Raw genomic sequence first — 17,482 nt, 5'->3', positions numbered from 1 at the left:
CTGATATCAACACTGAAACAACCTAAGGATGCATGCTCAGCCCACTCCTCTACTCTTATACACTGATGACTGTGTGCCCAGGCACAATTCCAATGCCATCTACAAGTTTTCCGATGACACTACAGTTGTCACCAGAATCACAAACAGCAATGAGGAAGCATATAGGAGGGAGATAGATCAGCTCACCCAGTCCTCATCGAGGGCTCAGTAGTGGAGAGAATAAAAAACTTCAAATTCCTGGGTGTCAACATCTCCAAGGATCTGTCCTGGAGCCTCCACGTTGATGAAATCACAAAGAAGGCTCGCCAGCGGCTATACTCTGTAAGGTGTCTGAGGAGATTCGGTATGTCACTGAAGATGGCGTACATGGAGAGCATTCTGGCTGGTTGCATCACTGCCTGGTATGGAGGCACCAACTCTCAACTCTTAGGACAATAATAAATTCTAGAGGGTTGTTAACTTGACCAGCAACATCACAGGCACCAGACTTCACTCCATCGAGGACTATCAACATGAGGCGGTGTCATGAAAAAAGCAGTCTCTATCTTCAAAGACCCTCATCACCCAGGCTATGCCCTCTTCACTCTGCTACCATCAGGGAAAAGGTGCAGGAGCCTAAAGACAAACACTCAGCGGCCAAGGATAGTTTATTTCCCGCTGCTATCAAATTTCTAAATAATCAATGAACCAAAAGAAACTGCCTTAGTTTTTGTGCACATTTATTGTTATTATTATTTTATTTTAATCTTTATGGCAATGTCATACCATGTATGTTTGCTCTACGATGCTGCCACAAAACACCAAATTTCATGACTTGTTCGACAATAAATCCTGATTCTGAATCTGAACTGGCCAAAACAGATGGGAAGGGAGCACTAGTAGGGAGGATAGCAGAGCAGCAATGGATGGAATTTCTCCAAGAAATGAGGAAGGTGTAGGATAAATACATAACAAAAAAGAAGAAATATTTGAATGGAAAATTGTCACAAATGTGGCTGAAAAGGGAAGTCAAAGCCAACTTAAAAGCAAAAAAGAGGGCATACATGGAAGCAAAAATTAGTGGGAAGATAGAGGACTGGGAATTTTTAAAATTTGCAGAAGGCAATTAAAAACATAAGGAGGGATATGATTAAGTATGAAAGTAGATTAATAAATAACATCAAAGAGAATGGAAAAAGCTTCTTCAGGTATATAAAGAGTAAAAGAGAGGAGAGAGTAGATGTAGGACCACTAGAAAATTATGCTGGAGAGATAAGGAGGTATCAGAGGAACTAAGTGAGTACTTTTCATCAATCTTCACTGTGGAAGACATTAGCAGTGTGCTGAATATATCAGGGAAGAAAGTACTCAGAAAGCTGAATGATCTAAGAGTGGAAGTCTCCCAGACCAGATGGATTGCACCCTTGGATTTTGAAAGAAGTAGTGGTAGAGAATGTAGAGGCATTGGCAATGATCTTTCAGGAAACAATAGATTCTGGTATGGTCCTGGAAGACTGGACAATCACAAATGTCACCGCACTATTCAAGAAGAGCGGGAGATACCAGAAAGGAAATTATAGAGCAATTAGCCTGACGTCAGTGGTTGGGAAAATGTTAGTCAATTGTCAAGTATGAGGTTATGGAATACATGAAGGCACCTGACAAGATAGGCTAAAGATAGCATGGTTTCCTTAAGGAAAATTGTGCTCGAAAAACCTATTGGAATTCTTTGGAGAAGTGACAAGCAGGGTGGATAAGTGAGATGCAGTGGATGTTGTGTATTTGGATTTTCAGAAGACCTTTTACAAGGGACTGGTCATGAGGCTACTTAACAAGATAAGGACACATGGTATAACAGGAAACTTTCAAGTGGGGGTAGAGCATTAGTTGATTGACAGTAAACAGAGAGTCGGAATACAGGGATCATATTCTGATTGACTTCCATTTTCTTGTGATATTCCACAGGGGTCAGTGTTGGGACCATTTCTTTTTATATTGAATATCAATGATTTACATAATGGAATAAATGGCTTTGTGGCCAAGTTTCCAAATTAATCAAAGGTAGGTGTGGTGGTAGACCACTGGCCTACTGCAAGGGGCAACATAAGTAACTGCAGGAGTGTACCGCTGGCCTACTGCAGGGGGCAACCTTTGTACCTGCAGGAGTGTAAGGGGACAGGACAACACCTGGCCAACTGTCAATCAGTTGGCCTGAATGGATCAAGCACCACCCGATCAGGTGTCAATCACCCTCCAGGATATCAGCCTGCGCCAGCCTCCCAAAGCCTCACTCAGAGTTACTGCAGCTACAGCTAGCCTGGCTCTGTGGAAGTCTTTGTGGATTAAAGCCTGTTGTACAGTCTTTACCCTATGTGTGTCTGATTCTGGCTAACAGTGCACCACAATTTAATCCACAAAAGTTTCCAGTGGCTGCCATGGAAAAACTCCTGAGCGCAGGGAGTCTCGAAGTCGACCCACGCCACCCGGAAGCCTAGACACGCTTCGAGATCTGGCGGCACGTGGTTGAGGCAATCATTGAGGCGCACGCAGGCGGCATCCTGGACTCAGATCAGAAAAGGTTGGTCCTCCGGTCAAAGCTGGGTCCCCACGCCTTCCAGGCAACCAAAGGCTGCTCCACGTACAAGAGTGCAATGGACACTCTCGAGAAGTTGTACAAGCACCCCCCCCATGATTGCAGTTAGCAAGGTACCTCCTCAACACCCGAGCCCAGCAACCCGGGGAGACGGCTGAGTCTTACCTGGGACACTGCAAGAGTTGGCCTGACTGTGTCTGGGTGAACCTGGGGTAGGCGTAGAGGAGGTTGAGAGGCTGATCCGTGACACCTTCGTCCAAGGGTATGCTCGAGGGCCATCCGGCAGAAGCTGCTGAAAGATAATATCTACACCCTGACCAAGACAGTGGAAGTGGTCCGAACCCTGGAAGCTGCAGCCCTGCACATCGAAGCCTTCGATTCCAGGTTCCCCCAGGCTTCCTTATGGCCCTCTCACACTGCAGCTGCAACCCCAGACCGAGCAGGGGAGGAGAACGTCACTGTGGCAGGCGCCCGTCACCCCTGTAAGTACTGTTGGTCCTGGTGTGGGTCAGACCGACAATCGCGCCGAAACTGCCTGGCAAGGAACCAGTACTGTTCCCGATGCGGCAAGAAAGGCCACTTTGCTAAAGTGTGCCTTCAAAAGCAGTCGGCAGCTCAGCGGCCCTCTATGACCTCCCCACCTCCCCTGCGGACCCCTCCATGTGCGCATGCCGGGTGGTGCCATTGTCCCCGCTACAACTTCTGCTTTCCCCAACTCCAACGGTGCAACATCCGGCTCCGCCAGCAACGATCGCAGCGTGTGCTCTGAGCACCTGGACCATCCCCCACCCTCGCCAGCGCCACTCGCCGAGAACTACAGCGATGTCACTACTGGCTCACAGCATGACGTCACTTCCAGCTGACATAATGACATCACTGCTGCCGGCCGCGACAATGTCAATTCTCCCGGCACAACGAACACGGCTGGGGAAGGAGGCCAGCCACACAGCAGGCCCCCACGTGCCGCCACCATCTTGGGCCAGGCAGCGGCCGACATAGAGGGTCCCCAACGATGATGAGAACAATGTGGTCAACACGGACAATGACCAGGCTGCCCTACCGATGCTCCCCACGCCTCCGGATGCCATCAGCTGCCGCAAGCCGCATCCCACGACCGACGTGGACGTGGTCAACATGGGCGATGACCAGGCCGCCCTACCGATGCTCCCCACACCTACAGACGCCATAAATAACAGCGCACAACTGAAGAGTGACGACTCCGACCCCGAGATGGTCCTGGCTGCCACCACACTGACTAGGAGCATCCCTCACGACCTTGGGCACCCTATGATGGATGAGCAAGTCAATAGGCAGATAACAAAGTGCCTGTTTGACAGTGGCAGCACTGAGAGTTTCATTCAGCCGAGCACGGCCCACTCCCTGAGATTAAAAGTCCACCCCACCACCTGCTCAATCACCCTCACCGCCAAGGATAAGACTGTTGGTACCCTCGAGCACTGCTGGGCCGATATAACTGTGGGAGGGAAGACATACACAGGGTTCAGGCTCCTGGTCATGCCCAAACTCTGCGCCCCAGACCTCCTGGGCCTAGATTTCCAGTGCCACATGGAGAGTGTCACCCTTGCCTTCGGGGGGTCCCAACCTCCACTCACATTGCACAGCATGCCAACCTTCCAGCCCCAGCCAACCTGCGGCCTCTCTACACTATGCATCACCCCACTGGTGCTCTACCCACATCTTATGCTAGGCTGCAAGCTGATCGCCGTCAGAAGTAGGTGCTATTGCACCGCAGACAGAGAATTCATCAAGGCGGAGGTGCGGCTACTCCTGGCAGAAGGTGTCATAGAGCCCAGTAACAGCCCTTGGAGAGCCCAAGTCCTGGTGGTCAAAGGGCGAAGTAAGCCAAGGATGGTCGTGGATTACAGCCAGACCATTAACCGGTACACCCAACTGGACGCCTACCCCTTGCCGAGGATCGCTGACATGGTCAGAGAGATAGCCTGCTACCAGGTTTTCTCCACGATTGACCTGAAGTCGACGTATCACCAAATCCCCATCCACACCGCCTTCAAGGCAGACGGGTGCCTGTACCAGTTCCGCCAAGTTCCCTTTGGGGTCACGAACAGGGTCTCCATCTTTCAGCGGGAAATGGATGGCATGGTAGACCGGCACAAGCTGAAGGCGATGTTCCCATATCTGGATAACGTCACTACTTGCAGCTGTGACCAGCAGGACCACGATACTAACCTGGAAAAATTCCTCCAGACGGCCGTGGAGTTGAACCTCACTTACAACAAGAAGTGTGTGTTTAGCACCACCCACCTCGCCATCCTGGGTACATCATGGCCCATGGGGTCGTCGGCCCAGATCCAGAAAGGATGCGCCCATTAATGGAGCTACCTCTCTCCCCCATGCTAAAGGCCTTCCGCAGGTGCCTTGGCCTATTCTCCTATTACTCACAGTGGGTCCCTCGCTTCTTAGACAAGGTCCGCCCACTGACCCAAGCCACAATTTTTCCCCTCCCACCCGAGGCGCACGCAGCCTTCATCTGCATCAGGCAAGACATCGCAGGCACCACGATGCAGGCTGTGGATGAGGGCTCCCACTTCCAGGTGGAGAACAATGCCTCTGAGGTAGCCCACACCGCTACCCTTAACCAAGGGGGGGGGGGTGCCCCATCACTTTCTTCTTTAGGACCCTCCACAGCTCCGAGCTAGGGCATTCCGCCATTGAAAAGGTGGCCCAGGTGATTGTGGAAGTGGTCTGCCACTGGTGCCACTACCTGACCGGCAGGAGATTCACCCTCCTCATGGACCAGTGGGCTGTGACGTTGATGTTTAACACTACCCACAAGAGCAAGATCAAAAACGACAAGAACCTGTGCTGGAGAGTCGACCTGGCAACCTACAGCTACGACATCAGTACCGCCCCAGGAAGTTTAACAACTCCCCCAATGCCCTCACTCAGACCTGTGCATCTATGCACGACGACAGGCTGCAGGCATTGCATGAGTCCCTCTGCCATCCGGGTGTCACCAGGTTGTACCACTTCATTAAGACCCGGAACCTGCCGTATACTATCAGGGACGTCAGGGACATGACCGAGGCCTGCTGGGTCTGCGCGGAGTGTAATCCCCGTTTCTTCCGCCCGCCCCAGGCCCATGTTGTAAAGGCTACTCGGCACTTCGAGCGTCTCGGCATGGACTTCAAAGGGCCCCTGCCTTCCACGAACCAAAACGTCTACTTCAGACTGTAGTGGACGAGTACTCCCTTTTGCTATCTCTTGCCCAGACACCTCCACGTCCACTGTCATCAGGGCCCTGGGGCAGATCTTCTCCATGTTTAGCGACCGGGGGTCTAGTTTCATGAGTGACAAGCTGCACTAATACTTGACAGTGAGGGGCATCGCGACCAGTTGCACGACAAGTTATGACCCGAGAGGCAATGGGCAAGTGGAACGCGAAAACGGGGTGGTCTGGAAGGTAGTCCTCCTGGCTCTCAAGTCGAAAGGGTGGGCCGTTGAGTACTGGCAGGACACCCTACGCAAGGCACTCCATGCCATTCGGTCGCAGTTGTGTATGGCTACCAACGAGACCCCTCATGAACGTCTGTTCTCATTCCCCAGGATGTCAGTGACTGGAATGTCCCTCCCAGCATGGCTCACGTCCCCAGGACCGGTGCTCCTGCGTAAGCATGTATGGACACACAAGGTCGAAGCCCTGATTGAGCAGGTCTTCCTCCTACATGCGAACCATAACTACGCCTACGTTAGGTTCGGCAGTGGCAGGGAGGACACCGTCTCAACCAAGGTCCTGGCACCAGCAGGAGCATCCACCACCCCATGGCATCCTTCAGCCCAGGACGACGCCGACCAGGCATACATCCCCGTCCCCAGGCAGCTACGGCGTGCAGGACTTCCTTGACCACCAGGGGCCCGCTTCAACCCTGGAGGACGAACCTGCCCTCCCCCCCATGCAATACGACTCTCATAAGTTGACCCTGCCCCTCTCGGCCACCCCCTCTGCACAACACCACACCAGTCATACAGACCCCTGCCGCCAGCCCCCCATTTCCCCTCCGACCAGTGACCAAGAGCCAGTCCTACGATGGTCACGGTGGCCGTCGGATCGTCTCAATCTGTAAATATTGTATGTTGCATAGTGGGTGCGATTCCTTGTTATTGCCCCCTCCCCCTGGGACAATTTTAAAGAAGGGGGTGAATGTGGTGGTACACCACTGGCCTACTGCAGGGAGCAACCTCTGTACCTGCAGGAGAGTAAGGGGACAGGACAACACCTGGCTGGCTGTCAATCAATCAGTCTGAATGGTTCAAGCCCCACCCGGTCACGTGTCAATCACCCTCTGGGATATAAGCCTGCGCTGGCCTCCCAAAGCCTCACTCAGAGTTACTGCAGCTACAGCCAGCCTGGCTCTATGGAAGTCTTTGTGGATTAAAGCCTGTTGTACAGTCTTTACCTTGTGTGTGTGTCTGATTCTGGCTAACAGCGCACCACACTAGGTGGAGGAGCAGGTAGTGTCAACATAACAGGGAGACTGCAGACAGATTAGGAGAATGAGCAAAAAATTAGCCACTGAAATACCATGTCAGAAAGTGTACGGTCATGCACTTTGGTTGAAGAAAAAAATATTTTTTAAATGGGGAGAAAATTGAAAATTTCTAGATACAAAGGGACCTGGGAGTCCTCATGCAGGATACCCTGAAAGTAAACACAGGCAAATGCAATACTGGCATTCACTTCAAGAGGAATAGAATTTAAGAACAGGGATGTGATGTGGCGGCTTTATAAGGCCCTCATTTATGAAAGGATATGCTGTCGTTGGAAAGGGTTCAGAGGAAGTTCACAAGGAATATTCTGGGAATGAAAGGGTATGAGAAACGTTCAATGGCTTTTGGCCTGTAATTGTTGGATTTCGGAGAACGAGGGGATCTCATTGCAACATTTTAAACGTTGAAAGGCACAGACAGAGTTGATGTAGAAATGGTAAGAGAGTCTAGGACAAGAGGACAACTTCAAGATTGAAAGGTGCCCATTTAGAACAGAGGTGTGGAGGAATTTCTTTAGCCAGTGGATGGTGAATCAGTGGAATTTGTTGTGACAGGCAATTGTGGAGGCCAAGACATTGAGTGTATTTAAGACAGAGATTGATAGGTTCTTAATTAACCAGGGGTTCAAAGGTTGTGGGGAGAAGGTCAGGCAGTGAGGCTGAATAGGAAAATGGATCAGTTCATGATTGAGCTGAATGGCCTATTTCTGTTCCCATGTCTTATGTTCTTAATTCTTCAGAAGCTTGAGGAAATCTGGCATGACACCTATGTCTCTCAATAACTTCTAGAGATGCACCATTGAAACCACCATGTGGTTGGGGAACTGCTCCACCAAAGATTGCAAGAAAGTGCAAGAACGCAGTTTAGACTAGATCACAAGCCCTCCTCCCCTCCATCAACTCCATCTACACTTCACCCTGCTTAAAAAGCAGCCAAGAAATTGCAACACAGCCACACCATCTTCACCTTCCTTCTGTTGGAGTGAGTTTCCCTACTGACATCAGACTTCTGAACAAACCCCACATCTGTAAAATTATATTTCCTTCCTCTGTGCTAACTGATCCCTCCCTTTGCATTCTGTATTGTGTTCTGAGCCACTGCACAATATATGGGGTGATTAGCTGGACTGCTTGCAAAAATAACTTTCTCACATGTGACAATAAATTTAAACTTGAATTGTCTTAAACTGAATTTTGTTGTAAGCAATTACAAGGGGCAAGGACAGTCACTAAAAGTTTTTTGTCCTCAATGCTTTTACCATATTCTGCTATATGTTGGTTCCTCCAGAATTGGAGATAAAAATAATTGTTACCATTTTACACTGGATTCAAAACAGAAATATTGTGTTTTCTGAAGCACTTTAACATTAAAGTCAAGTAAATTTACACATTGTGCTGAGGTACCTACTTAAAGAGAACTATATAAAATGTTATTTTGGATAAATATTTATTTTTTGTGTGTATATTTTATTGGAAATTTTCATTAAACTACTTAATAATGGGTGCAATGGAACAATCCTTGTTGCAAACCTATTCTGGTACCACTTCCCAGTATTTCTTCTGTAACATAAATTCCTGCATTGGTGCTGCTTCCTGTGGAACTCAACTTTATCATCTTCACCGCTAACATTCACCCCAGAATATTTCTGGAACATCTCTCCCTTTCTGAATCTTTCTGTCTCCATCTCAGGAGACAAATTATCCACTAACATTCACCATAAACCCACTAACTCTCACAGTAACCTGGGCAACATCTCTTCCCACTCTGCCTCCTGTAAAGATGCTATTTCTTTCTCTAATTTTCTCTGTCTACAATAATGTCCTCCTTTTTCAGGAAATATGTCTTCCCTTCTACTGTGATTGATGGAGCTCTCTCTTAATTTCTTCTGTTTTATGAGCTTATGGACTCACCACCTCCCCTGCCATGAAATGAAAGGTAAGTGCAGAGAAACACTCTCACCTTTCATCCTCCACATCCAGCACATCACCCTTTTTCATTTTTGCCAGCTAAACAGGACTCCACTACAAGCCACATCTTCCCCGCCCCACCCATTTCCACCTCCTTTTGCACTCATCTTTCCTCATCCACCCCCTTGACTCCTGGAACTTTCCCCTGCAACTGCAGGAGATGCAGCATTTTTTCTTATCCCTCCTCCCTCACCACCATCCAGAGATCAGAATAGGTGCGGCAAAGATTTACATGCCCACCCGTCACCCTTGTCTACTGCATTTGGTATTCCCAATGTTCCCTCCTCTATATCAATGAGACTAAATTCAGACTGGGTGAGAGATTTGCTCAGCACCTGCACCCCATCTGCAATGACCATCCTGAGCTCCTGGTTGTGAGCCATTTCAACTTCCCCTCCAGTTTGCCCACAGCCCTATACACCTCCCACCTCTTCCACTGCTAGGGTGAGACCCAACACAATCAAGAGGAACAACACCACATGTTCTGCCTGTGTAATCTACATCCCAATGGTGTGACCATTGAATTTTCTGATTTTATCTAACCTTTACCTCCTGTGTTCACCTCCTTTCTCTCACCTCCAGTGTTCCACTTTTGATCCTCCCATTTTTGTCTCCTTTCTCATGCCCCCTCCAGTTCCCCATCATCCATTTTCACCCCTTACCACTCCTGTTTCCATCTACCTATTGCCTACACATTTCACCCACTGGATCCCCTCCTCCATCTGGTTCCATCTGTCATTCTCTCATTCCTTGCTTATCAGATACCATCAGCATCTCCCTCCATCAGCTGTCCCTGCTCTCACCCTCTCTTCCCCCACCTAGTTCCAAATGCCTCCTTTCCCCTCCTTGTCTGCTTCCAACTATCACTCCCCTGCATCTCTTTCCAAACTCCACCTCACTTGACCCCATCTACCTGTCAACTTTCACCCTTCTTCAATCCACCTATCACCTACTGGCCACTGTCTCATCCCTCCTGCTCTCCTCTTTATATTAGCTATCTTCCCTTTCCACTTCCACTCCTGATGAAGGGTGTGAACCTGAAACATTCACAATTCCTTCCCCCCACAGATGCTGCTTGACCTGCTGAGTTCCTCCAATAGTTACCACATAACCCTTAATTATATTATTCATGGAATAATTGTTCATTCAACGTAGATGTTATGTAATTTACAAAGAGTGTTGTAATACCCGATTGTATAGATATAAATGTAAACATCATGTTTGCCAGCATTACAACTTGAGAAATGTAGGGTGTACAGTTAGATGACAGAGATATTTCATACAGGGGAATAGCAGAACATCATTGAATATTTGGCATCCACCTGAGAAGGCAGAGATTGGGTTTCTGTGCAGCTCATATGAACCAGAGTACCTCTGACACTTTCCCCACACTGCCAGTCGACATGATGCATTCAGCCCACTTAAATGGGGCTTCAAGTTCTAATCCTTTGGTTCAGAGTCAGTCTTTGTAATCTTTGAGGATGCCAACAAGATATGCAAAACTTTAAATAAAAGAGAAAATATTGGAAATATTGGAAATAGTCATCAGTTCAGGCAGCATCAATGTTTTGGGTCAATCATGTTTATTTCATATTTCCAGCATATGCATCTTTAGTTCCATCTGCACAAAGTCTGCTTGTGTTATTCCTTCATGTACATTTTCTCTTTTATACAGGCCCCCTTGAGCTTTAGATATTCAAGTGTTATGACTCAGTTGACCAAGTGTTGTTAACTGGTGTCGACTGTATCCCATAATAATCAGAGGGCCCGCTGAGTAACTTTTGAAGGCCTCTAAATTACTCTATAAGTTATTATATTTCAGAGCTTGTGTTATTAAATATGCAGACATGCACTGAAGACAACATTGGAGCTGCTCTTGTGGGTTTGATTTCAAGGCTTGCTTCTTTGTCATGGTGATCTGTAACTCAGCTCTCAAACTTCTATTTTGGCCTTTTTATCCATTCGAAGGATGTGAGCTTCACAGGCGGAGCCAGCATTTAATTGCCCAATACCTAGTTGCCCTCAAGAAGGTGGTGATGAGCTCCCTTCTGGAACTGCTGCAGTTCTTGAGGTGTGGGTATATCCACAATACAGTTGGGGAGGGAGCTCCAAGAGCTTGACTCAGTGACCGTGAAGGAACACCAGTGTATTTCCAAGTCAGCACGCTGTGAGACATATAGGGTACCTTCCAGGTGATGGTGTCCTTATAATTTTGCCACCATTGTTTTTATGTCTGCTAGAGGTGGTAGGTTTGGAAGGTGCCACCTAAGAGTCTTGGTGAGTTGCTGCAGTGCATTCTGTAGATGGTACAAAGAGGTGCCCTGTGGGTCTGTGATGGAATGGAGTGAGTGAATGTCTATGGATGGGATGTGTCTCAAGTGGACTGCCATGTTCTGCATGGCGTCCAGCTTTTCAAGTGTTGCTGAAGTTGCAATATTCTACCATACTGCTCATTTGAGCATTGTAGATGGTGGAAAGGCTTTTGGGAGTTACTCACCATGGAATTCTTAGCCTCTGACCTGCTCATGTAACTATATTGTGTATGTGGCTTACTCCAGTTCAGTTTCAGTCAATGATAGTGGAGAGTGTGGGGGGGACAGGGCCAGTGTTGGTAATGCTATTGAAACTGAAGGTGATAGCTGTATTTTCTCTTGTTGAACATTGTAGCTGCCTGGCACATACTGTATATTTTGGCAGATAAGATGACACTTGAAGCACCCAAAAAATGGGGTCGTCCTATAGGCCAGCTACAAAAACAGTGACCTTAAAATTCTACTCAAAATAACACTTGATTGGTTCCATAACCCACCCAGACTCCACCCTATAACAAAATTTTTAGCTACTGATATATTAAAATGAAAACAGCTGTAGTGTACACAATTTTTATTTTGCACTAAAATCCATTTAAACCAATAAAAGAATTGTAAATTAAAAAAAAAACACATCACACACATTTAAAATCCTTGAAAATAACTAGTCTGAGACAAAGAGCTCAACAACCACATCCGGAGTCTCACTGTTTACACTATGGGTCCCAGTCTGAATCCGGGGAGTCAGCTTCGGCTTCGTCATCAGTGTCCCACAATAAATCATCCTATGTACCATTCATTGCTCTGGAGATACCGCACTTTTTGAAAGATTTTATTACAGTCTCTTTTTTTTTCACTTTATCCCATGCTTTGATCACAAAATCTCACAGCACGTCAAATGATGCAGCCTCCATTGCCCTGCTTTTGTGAAGGATTTTTTCAGCTCTCATCATCCAATTATTCCCATCTTCATGCACATGATCTTTAAATGGCTTGTAGCTTCTGAGCAATTTTTGTTTTTGTCAAACTACCAGATTTTTCCTGTTCATGAGATGGTTGCACCAGCCTACTATACCTTTAAAATCTCTACTGCACTGTGTTCTGGGTTTGACCTTGCCCACTTCAGTGCACATGCTCTAATGTTATTTCTTGTAGCAATTCTGCCTCTGTTCAAGTCTCCATTCTGCAACGTGATTTTCCATCTCTGACCAACGAGTGATTCACCTTCTCATCAAACATTGGTTCTTTGGCATTTTTCTTAAAACATCATTCTTTCTCCACTCTCTCACCATTTTCTCATTTATGCGAAATTTCCTGGCAGCAGCATACTTGGTTGATTCCTTGGCCACTTCAATGGCCTTTAACTTAAAACTTGCTTCATACCTTCTTCGTTTTGCTGGTGGCTTCATGATAACAATTTGATAGAAAAAAAATTAAACTGGCTAAGACAGAAGCTAGCAACAGACTGAACTGTGAACCGCTTTGTGACAGTGCATCACTCACTTCAGTCAACACACCAGCTTAGACAACACACGGGGCTCATCCTATACCACCGATATGAGCTAAAACCGTTAAGTTCAGACTGGTCTTGTCTTATCTGAAGGTCACCTTATCTACCGAAATACATGGCATGTGATGTGAATGTTACTTACTCCCTATCAATCCAGGCCTGGATATCATGCAGGTCTAGCAGCATTTGGTTGATAACTGCCTCATTATCTAAACAATATCCAAATGGCTAGAATATGAGATTCTGAACTTCTTATGAGGCAATCAAGGGTTAAGACTGAATCCGCCATTCCCTCCGCACCCATCCTTCCACCCTCAAATACTTCTCGCAGTAGATTCAGAAATTGCAAAATTGGTTCCGGCATCTCTTCCCTCACCTCAATCCAGGGCCACAAATGTACCTTCCAAGTGAGGCAGAACTTTACCTGCACATCATCCAACCTAATCTATTGCATTCAGTGTGCACAATGTAGCCTCCTCCTCATCAGTGAGACCAAATGCAGATCGGGTGACTGCTTTCCCAAACACCTGAACTCAATTTGAGGGTCTAAGCTTGAGTTTCCTGCAGCCAACCTCCCCTCACCATTCCTACAATAGGATTGTCCTTGGCCTCATCCATTGTCAGCATGAGGTCAAAGATAAACTAGAAGAACACCATCATCTTCTTGGACATCCTTAAATCTAGGAACATGAACATGTTTATCTTTACAACTTTAGGTTAACCCACCCCATCTGGTTCCACTGTTTCCATCTCTTCTTTACCTACTCCTGCATTCTTTTTTTCTCTAACTTTACTTCCACACCCTCTTGCTGGTGTTCTCTCCCTCTACCTGTCTCTCCACCTCCCACACCTGCACCTGATCTCCTCAGCTTCTCCCCCAGATTCTTTCCCCCTTAATGTACTTAATATCACCCCCTTTCTCTTTAGTCTTGACTCAAGTGTCTTGACCCGAAACGTTGACTGTCTGACCTGATGAATTCCTCCAGCAATTCTTTGCTAAAATGCCTGTCCCGATTCAATGCGTAATCAACCGGATGGGGTGTACGATCTGCCCGTTTCCCGAGTTGAAACGCTCGGGCATATTTTATTCTCCGAAGAACTGCTTGCACACAGTATATGGTATTAGGACGAGCGGCAATTTTTTTGATGTTATGCTTCTTCGAGAGATTAATAATCTAGCGGTTGGGAATGGCAGGCAATCTTCCAGGGGTAATGAAGAGAGAAATTCACTGATTAGTTTAATCCTGGAAATCTTTATCAGAAGAACCATGCTTCAGGATAGACTCTCAATCAGTTCCACTCAAAAAGGCTGAAATGAAAGCACCAGCTTGTGTTTAAATTAAGTTTCCCCTCCCTTTTTCTCATTAACAGTCTTATGAAAAACAGAGTCTCTCTCATCTAGATGGGTTTTGCGTTTTTTTTTGGATCAGCCGCCTTTGCATTTAATCCTTTTTTTTTGCAAAGGACTTATACACAGATCGACAATTAAAGAACCAATCAGCCCGAACCAATCTTAGATATAAACTGCTGGAATTAAGCTGATTTTCGTGGCGACGTCAAAAATTAGGGGTTTATCCACGAGTGGTGTGCTCCAGCAGGAAATTTGGTGGGATTATCAATTGTATTACTGAAGAAGCGATTTTCCTATCTGTCCAAATCCAGGGTGAAAGTTTGTTCATTTTTCTTTTCAGTGTTGGGCATTCGGCGTCGTGTAAATATAACCCCCAGCTCGCTCTTCCTGGAACAATTTATTTTATTCGAGTGTGATAATAATTTGGGGTCGAAAATAAAAAAGGGGTAGTGTGTTTTGACATTCATTAGAAAAAAAGGTTTCAAGGCTGAATTCGTGACTCAGAGCCCACTACTGAAATGAACGGACTGAGTGTAACATGTTCTTCAACTTGGTGATAAATGGAAACTAATTACCACGCAGCCGAGGGCAGTTTTATAGCCCAGAAAATTGAGATGATTTTACTGAACTACAAATATGATACCCCAACAATTACATTCTTTTCAGTGAAAACAAAATTCGTTCAGGACGTCTATGTTCATCGAGTTAAATAGTTAAAAAAAGCTTTAATAAGTAGTAACAATCTGACGGTTAAATCCGCCCTGAATGACTTGATAGACGGATGAAGTGTAATCATCGATAACAAACCACAAATGCTCCGGACATTCAAATGACAATTATCCTAAATGAAAGTTATTATTTCGTTAATCCCAGGGAACAGCTTGTAAAGAGAGATTTAGGTCTTTCCTTTAATAATAGTGGGTCGATGCGCGTTCCTCTTGTGGTAATCTTTATCTGAGGGACCTTCTCTATAATCCGCATGTTTAGCAGAAATGGTCCAAATCAAACGAGATGGGTTCTCAGGTCTCAGCGGCCCGTGTAAGCTATTTGAAACCATCTCACTGGCAAACTGTCGTGACACCAATCACCATATCCCATCGGAACCTTTCTGTGGGAGCTCGCCAGCAAGAACATTTACACTGGGGGCAGCCGGCCGTTACACCCTCTGGACCCTGTTTAATTAGATCATTGCCAATCGGCGCCTCGGCTCCATTTCCCGCCGTTGGTGCTCAGCCTTGAAGGGTTCGATGGCCCCTCTGCACCTGCCCTTGTGCCCCTGCTAGCACTCAAAGGCTCCAGGATAAAATCTTCCCCCCTCTGCTTCTCCAATCAAAAATGTGTGGTGTTTTCCACACTTCCACGACCCATCTCTTCCTTTTATTTCTGTAAGTCTGGTTAAACACCAGAATTTAACCTCGACATTGGGTTTCACCTGATCGATGCAACATCTTCGCTGTGCCCCTCCCTCCCCCACCTTGTTGAAACGAGAAGAATTGTGTGTGTGTGTGTGTGTGTGTGGGGGGGGGGGGGGGTGGATCACATTAAACCCATTTGTGGCATCCAATGTGCAAATGGCCAAACGTGCGCAAATAGGAATTTGGAGGTGCGCCGGGATAGGACCCTTTCAGAAGGCAATGCTGAAGTTCGAGAGACCCTCCATTCAACCTCAAAATCGCGCACAGTTCGTGCACTGTCGAGAAATGCAGGCGAGTTACCCGAATGCCCTTCTCTCACCCTCTCCCAGTCAACTCCACGGGCTTGTTTGTTCTCTGACGTTCTGAAGCTTCGAGCAGAAACCTCGCGGAAGCGTTGGCTTAGTAGAATTTTATTAATTTTAAGCAATTGAAATTATTTGCTGGAATATAAATCAGATTCAACGCACAGCAATAATCACATCTCATAATCTGCAGGTTATTGACAAGAGATTTGGAAACAAGACAATCAAACAAAAGTAATGGAAACTGGTTTGCATCACCAAGGGTGACAATTCAAAAACCCTGGAGAGTATTGAGGATACAAGGGCAGAAATGGTCATTTCGTTTACTTGGGTCTCAAGCCCGTTTGCGAGGTTTAACTGCAGCGGACCAAATGCTGGTCCATGGAGTGAGTGATACTTAATGGCAGTTTTGATGAAGGGTCCCAGTCCCGAACTGCTTCTCTTTCCACTGATGTAGCCTGATCTACTGTTTGCGATTTTATTTGAGTGTTCGAAACGTAGACCGAGTTTCAAACATTTAATAGATTATTTAACTGTACACAGAGCTTCCCACGCACCTGGGCATAATTTTGCGAGACCCTGTAAGGGATCGATACAAGAAGAAATGTAATTTTTTGGGTTTAAGCCGTGTTAGTGAAGAGTTAACCAGATAATCCCTTTGCCTGAGTTAACATTGCTTCGCGCCGCCAGGTTTTGCAATCGCACTGACGGAGACTGATTCATCTTAAATCAGATGTTATCCGGAAAAATCAAAACAGCGCACCTTGTAATAAAAAGGGGAACATTTGTTCAAATACAAATGTTCATACTTTCTGCAGGACCCCTGAGTAACCTCGTCTCCTCAAAGGGAAACGGCGATCAGGGGCCAACAGAACACCATCAGGGCGCCCGCCTTAAACAGTCTGCAAAGGAAGATTTACCTTGATGTCTTCATCAGAACCTTCTCCGGGTTTGCCCACTTTTGCAAAACACCCTCGGATTTTGGGGAATTGAGTTTAAGCATCTCACTCGATCTTATCTGTAGAGTAAGGGAGCACAAACCGCAGTTATGGGTCGCATCCGAAGCATGAAGCTTTCAGTTTTCAATTAGGGCACATTTCCTTCAAGATTTATACTTAAGGAGGCTTGAATTTTAAAAAAAATGCACAAGCTCCTCTCGAATCAAGAGAATACATTTTAGTGCAAATGATGTTAAAAGGTGATGGTCTGTAGAATTGTGCGCGTTTGTGTTTGAAACACAAATTGTAATGTTTGTCCAGCTTCTCACTTGGCTGACCTGAATATTGAGATGAACCGGTCATCCGGACGTGTTGAGTGCTTCAGCCTCTGGGGATTGTTGGTCGGACAGTGTTTCCCCAAAACGAACTAGAAAGCAGCAATTATTGAGATATATTTCTTAATAAACATTAGCAATGTTTAAACATTGGCTGAAAAGCAGGACGCGGAGTCCAACGGAAACTCAAGCGTAAAAGGAGTTCAGACGCGGACTGGCCTTTCAATGCTTTATGGCATTTGGGCTAAGTGCCGGC

At 46.4% G+C, this 17,482-nt stretch overlaps 1 protein-coding gene across 13 annotated transcripts in view; it reads right to left on the bottom strand.

Moving 5' to 3' along the window:
• Nucleotides 1–17,482, bottom strand: part of LOC138760789 (endogenous retrovirus group PABLB member 1 Env polyprotein-like) — a 155,375-nt gene that overhangs the window by 136,808 nt on the left and 1,085 nt on the right. For 9 of the 13 annotated variants that reach the window (XR_011355874.1, XR_011355875.1, XR_011355868.1 and 6 more), the window contains exons 1-2: nucleotides 17,230–17,458; nucleotides 16,874–16,971 (exon numbers count right to left, since the gene is read on the bottom strand). The gene's annotated coding sequence lies outside the window, so the exon portion shown is untranslated. Of the gene's footprint in view, nucleotides 1–15,887; nucleotides 16,533–16,873; nucleotides 16,972–17,229; nucleotides 17,459–17,482 lie in introns of those variants that run through there. The other 4 variants (XM_069931882.1, XM_069931881.1, XM_069931883.1 and 1 more) reach the window with 2 other exon arrangements.

The sequence above is a fragment of the Narcine bancroftii genome, chromosome 4 (assembly GCF_036971445.1).
Source record: "Narcine bancroftii isolate sNarBan1 chromosome 4, sNarBan1.hap1, whole genome shotgun sequence".
Taxonomy (NCBI): Eukaryota; Metazoa; Chordata; class Chondrichthyes; order Torpediniformes; family Narcinidae; genus Narcine; species Narcine bancroftii.
The sequence above is the reverse complement of the archived record's forward strand: the minus strand, read 5'-3'. Positions and strand labels throughout refer to the sequence as shown.